The sequence below is a fragment of the Alosa pseudoharengus genome, unplaced genomic scaffold (assembly GCF_046254945.1).
Source record: "Alosa pseudoharengus isolate Yale_2024_CS ecotype anadromous, Long Island Sound unplaced genomic scaffold, YU_APseudo_1.1 YU_APseudo_1.1_scf_24, whole genome shotgun sequence".
Classification (NCBI taxonomy): Eukaryota; Metazoa; Chordata; class Actinopteri; order Clupeiformes; family Clupeidae; genus Alosa; species Alosa pseudoharengus.
Window position 1 is genome coordinate 24,111,742 of NW_027468689.1, and position 6,000 is coordinate 24,117,741.

The window sequence follows — 6,000 nt, forward strand, 5'->3', positions numbered from 1 at the left end:
GGGGGGTTGAGAGGGAGGAAGAGAGAAATGGGGGGGAGAAAAAGAGTGGGAGGGAAAGTAAGAAAGTAAGAAAGGGAAAGGGTGACAGGACGATGAAGAGGGGAGGATGGAGAGAATGGATAGGAGGGGAGGAGAGGAGGAGAGGAGGAGAGGGGGTAGAAGATCATTACGGGCAGTAATGAAGCGTCGTAATCACTGCGACGGCAACAGGAAAAGGTCAGGCGTTGAAAATGAGAAAAAAAACTCAGAGTGGAGAGGAGCTGTCAGCTCAGACAGTCGCACCGCGTAGCCCAGCCCCCGTCAGCGGCGGAGATCTCAGACAGTCGCACCGCGCGGCCCCCGTGAGCGCCGGAGATCTCACCTCGTCTATAAAAGACCTCCACAGAGGAGGCTCTCAAAGGCGGCAGCCAGAGACACACAAAGAAAACCTCTTAAAGAGTGAGCGAGAGTGAGTGAGAGAGAGAGAGAGAGAGAGGCTGCTATTTTATGCTGCTGTGACACCACAACACTGAAGAAGCTGCCACAGTTTTTATACACTTCATCCATCTGGAGTCCCATTCAGACATAAACTGGAATCTGGACATAATCTAGAGGTCACCGGGTGGGCTGTATGTATAAACACAATTGTCCGCGTTATTTTACCTGGACATCACCCGGGCCTTACCCTACCTGCTCCCTAGTACTAAGTCAGGATGTCACGGGATGAATGTATGTCTGAACTCAAAAGGGTAAGACGCGGGTAAATTCACATCTTTGTCATGTGAAGCTGATGGTGTCCACTTGGTTTAACTGTAGTAAGCTTTGTCATAATCAAATTCACCCATTAATTCCTGTTTATGACAGACTGGCACTAATTTGCAAAGACGGGAAGTTACGATGTAGGCTACTGTTCTGCCTATGTGTTATTAGACAGGCTTTTGGCTACCACTTGGATGAGGATGATGACTTAGGAGACTTAAATTAGTCCATGGGCCAGATGAGATGTCGGTACCACTCAAGGTGGCAAAGGTTGCTTATACTTTTTGAAAAGATACATGTCTGTAGTTTGCATTTTTGTATGATAACCCTTCTGGAGTCACAGCTAAATTAGTGTTATCAGCTGTTAAAGATACCCTCCCCCATTGAAAAAACACATTTTTGACGCAGGTGCCTATCTTGCTATTGGCCTTTGTTAAAGACACTTTGTGAACACTTTGGACAAATACAGCCGACCCTGGAGCTCTTCAAACTTTTAATCACTCAAATTTTCCTGCCATTTCCGCCAAATCATCTTTTTTCTTTTAATCCTGTGGCATCGGGGAGCATCAGAGATACAAAATACAAACACTGCAATACTGGCATGCCTCTAAGGATTCAGAAAATGTATAATTTACCCATATTATCTCATTCTGAGGTGGTGATATTCAGCTTTATATCAGGCATGGCGTTTTTTCGAAGAAAGGTAGTTTTGCCAACCTCTGAGGTTTCCTTTGCTATTGGACTCTGACTTTAATTTATACTCAACCATCTTCTGGGCTTTGTGATTTTGTAGTTTATTTTGCTATTGCTGGTCCTGTCAGCACTGTCTGACCACTTCTATTTGATCTGAGCTTCAGACAGTGACAAATGTATGCTTGTTTGTGTGAGGCCAAAACTGGTGCATTAACATAACTTCTTGTCCATGAAGGGTTGAGACCAGACCAGGGTCAAACCTGAAACTTAAAAAGCCTCAGGGCAGGGCCACAAACTCTGACCCTGGTGCTTCACATGAAAATTAATGGTTCTCTATCAGTCGAACTACTCAGCGTTAATCAATGGGAATACACTCCTCGATCACGTGATGACCACTGAAGTCCTCTAATAGGTTCTATTGGCGCGAAACGGCTCGGCTATATATTAGCCGGCACGGCCAATGGCAAACAGTCTTTAAGGGCCTTCAGACATACGCGTAAGACCGGAGGTTCTGTGGATGTTAAACGGTTGGGCCGTATATCTGAACAACATAAACGACCATATGGAAGTCCGAACTTAGCCGGCTGTTCTACTGCTCCCCTCCTAGTATTTCCTCCGCAGATTATGTAAATGAGCTATGTCTGAACGAAGCGAAGAACATGCGGTTAAGATTCACACCACGTGAGGACGTGTCAATGACGTTTCTTTCGTGCGTCCATGTGGTGGGAGCACTTAAATGCCAGGGTCATGACCATGATGGAGTGGCATAATGCTGTCCAGAAAATCTCCGACCTGGAAAGACGAAGACATCGCGGAGGGCAGACAGCGTTGTGATAGAACACATGAAGGGAACGTCAAGAGACACTTTGATGTAGGCCTACAACCGTATTGCAAGGCCAAACAAATTACAAAGACCAAATCATCATAAGCAGAAGGCACTGAAAAGGCAGTACGACGACGTCATTGATGACAATAACAGTATTACAGTATAATATAAGAGTATTTAATAAATTGTTAGAAAAGAAGAAAACCCAACTTTATCCCAAGCTCCTTACGTAAATGCAATAGACACATACAGTATTTGACTAGTTTGCAGGAGCACACAAAAGGCATGTGAATGGCAGATTATCATTTAGGCTGACACTCAACGAAATGCAGGCACACGTTTGATGGACTGTAGTTAGCAGGTGCACCTGCCATTGGGACAGGGGAGATGCTTTTGGAAAAATAAACCAGGAAAAAACAAACCACTTCACCGTTATGTTAGTATTTTGTTTGCTGTTTTAAACCGATGGCCTTGAAGTCTTGAGTTACTGAATTGGCTGGTAACATAAAGCCTACAAGTTCATGCATGCTCTCTCCAACGCAAACCAGATTTGGGTTCCATAGCCAAGTAATTCTGCTACATAACGTTGAAAACAGATAAATGTGTTTATTTGAAGCACACTGTAGGTCAGCTTCAAGTAGGCCTATGCACACTTACGTGACTACTTCAAGTATTAGCCTACGCACAATAGATTTTTCTTCTTTAGCCTACATAATGCATAGATTTTGTAAACAAAAACAACAGCTGTGACAGCGGCTGCATATATTCTGCGTCATAACACGCTTCTTGCGAACTCTGCAAGCCCCCACTCCCCACTCGACAACCACACGGAGATTCTGTAATGTGCGTGTATGTCGTTCACACATAAGTCAGTATAAGGTCCGCAGGTTAGCATCATATCTGAATCACCCGAAGGGTCAGACCTCCGTTTGACAAACCTCCGCATATACTCTGGAGGTTATGTCTGAAAGCCCTTTTTCATTCTTCAGCAACGTCTATTGCCACTGGTCTGAGAACGGAAGAATAGGATCTGAAACAGCTGACGGAAGACAGAATAAACATTTTCTGTCAAATCAAATAATAAAAAAGCAATGTCCGAGGCCGCCCAAATGAAGCGGTGTGTCCAGGGGTGTGGGCAGTTCATTCCATTTGCATAAACTGTCTGGGTATATCTCATGCCTGGACAGAGTTGGCGGTCCCACAATTCTGCTCGCACTGGGGCCGAAGGCTGTCCTCTTCCAGGCTCGCTTGCTTGAGGAGATGGAAGCCAACGCCCCCCCCTCCCAGTCCGCCACTCAAGGGGAGCCACTCGCGCGAGTGGCTGCTGGTTGAGCAGGGGGAGGCGAATTTGCCGGTCAGGCTGGCTGCAGAGTCCCCCACTCTCCAGGAAGCTCTCTGGGGTCTCATGATGATGACCAGGTGTCCGTGGCCTCCGAGAGTAGCTCGCGTAGTAGCTCGGACGATGCGCTCTTGGTGGAAACCCTATTCAGCGTGATCAACCGTCCAGGGCTTCGGGCCTTTCTCTGCCCTACACGGGGCAGAGGAGCAGGGGCTGATCCACTTGCCCAAGGTGGAGGAGGCGCTGGCTGCCTACCTCGCCCCCCAGAGAGCATCAGCCCGTAGCCCGGCCACTCTGTCACTCTGCGCAGGGCCACTGCCGGTCAGGTGTCTAAGGCTGACGCCTGTGTGGGGCAGGCATGCCGTGCCCTCAACACCACAGCATTCCTCCATGTCTACGCCGGGAAGAGCATGAGGTTGGCTGCAGAGGAAAACAAAGCCCACGACTCCATTCCCTGAATGGAGGAGAGCACTGGACCTGGCCTTGCTGGCCTCGAAGTGTGCAGCCCTGGCACAGGGCAGAGCAATGGGCCATTTGGTGGGGCTGGTACGCCATCTGTGGCTCACGCTGTCCCAGCTACCCGACAGGGAGAAGACTCCATTGCTGGATGCGCCTATCTCCCCCTCCGGATTGTTTGAGCCGAGAGTATGAGGGAGCATTTTTTTTTTAGGTGCCGCAGAATAGCGCCGTGGCGCACAAGACATTCCTGCCCCGGCAGGAGGCGATCTCCCATCCCGCCCCCCCCCACTAGCTCCGATGGCAGTACATCAGCAGAGACAGAGGCGCAGGCAGCACCCACAGCAGCAGCAGCAGCAGCCAAGATCGGCCAGTCAGCCCCAGAGGAATAGTTTCCCGCAGCTGGCTCCCTCCTAGGTTGGGGAGCAGTGTGCGAGGGGCGAGCGGTCCGAGGGACATGGAGCGAGCAGCTGCAGTGGCCTCACATTAATGCACTGGAACTTTTAACGGTGCATCTAGCACTCAAGCATTTTCGCCGGCTAATCGCAGGGCGTGATGTATTGGTGAGGTCAGACAATACAGCGACGATAGCCTATATCAATCGGCAAGGCGGCATTTGCTTCCCGCAGCTATGCGGTCTGGCAAAAAGGTTGCTGTTATGGGCGAGGTGTCACCTCCTCTCAGTCTGCGCAGTTCATGTTCCGGGAGAACAGAACAGGGCGGCAGATATGCTCACGAGGGGCTACCAATCACTAGCCTGGCTCCACCCTCCTACGTACTTCCGCTCAATTCGTCTGGGTCTGCGGTATATTCACAGGTTTTCTCAGGGCCAAAAATGTGCAGGTCCAATCAGCAAACAGAAGGAGTAGCTGAGAACGATGACGTTGAAGTTGTGCGCTAGTTTGAGCATGACATACGTTACGACCAAATGTTAGCGATTGGTTATGGCAGATCCAGAGTGGCTCTGGGCAGATCCAATAGTTTTTAACTAGTGGCCAGACTCTCTGTACATTATGAAATATGTACGAGAGTTTGGTAGCACCAGGCTACTATCACATTGGGAGTGGCATCTTCACCCACAGGTGGTGGAGGGGGTGTGGCAGCGATTCGGGAAAGCTTTTGTCGATCTCTTTGCCTCGCGCTACACTGTGTAAAAGTGGTTCTTCCTGACCGAGAGCGAAGCTCTGCTGGGAGTGGATGCTCTGGCACACGAATAGCTGAAGGCCTTGCTGTATGCTTTCCCCCCGAAGGCATTGATCCCAGCGATGTTGGAGAGAGTGAGGAGAGGCAGGCATAAAGTGATTCTGATAGCCCCTCATTGGCGCGATCAGATTTGGTTTCCGGTTTGACCCTGGTCTGGTCTCAACTCCTTCATGGACAAGAAATTATGTTCAAGCACTTGTTTTGGCCTCACACAAACAAGCATACATTTGTCACTGTCTGAATCTTAGATCAAATAAAAGTGGTCAGACAGTGCTGACAGGACCAGCAATAGCAAAATAAACTACAAAATCACAAAGCCCAAAAGATGGTTGAGTATAAATTAAAGTCAGAGTCCAATAGCAAAGGAAACCTCAGAGGTTGGCAAAACTACCTTTCTTCGAAAAAACGCCATGCCTGATATAAAAGTTGAATATCACCACCTCAGAATGAGATAATATGGGTAAATTATACATTTTCTGAATCCTTGGAGTCATGCCAGTATTGCAGTGTTTGTATTTTGTATCTCTGATGCTCCCCGATGCCACAGGATTAAAAGAAAAAAGATGATTTGGCGGAAATGGCAGGAAAATTTGTGTGATTAAAAGTTTGAAGAGCTCCAGGGTCGGCTGTATTTGTCCAAAGTGTTCACAAAAGGACTTGAATGAAAGCTCAGATTGTCCTCTTTAAAATGATACCAAACATAATAAAATCAAATATGCAAATATGTCTTTAACAAAAGCCAATA

At 48.1% G+C, this 6,000-nt stretch overlaps 1 protein-coding gene across 1 annotated transcript in view; it reads right to left on the reverse strand.

The window, feature by feature from the left end:
• zranb3 (zinc finger, RAN-binding domain containing 3) overlaps positions 1-6,000 on the reverse strand; it is a 71,342-nt gene that overhangs the window by 20,604 nt on the left and 44,738 nt on the right. The gene's annotated exons all lie outside the window — the stretch shown is intronic.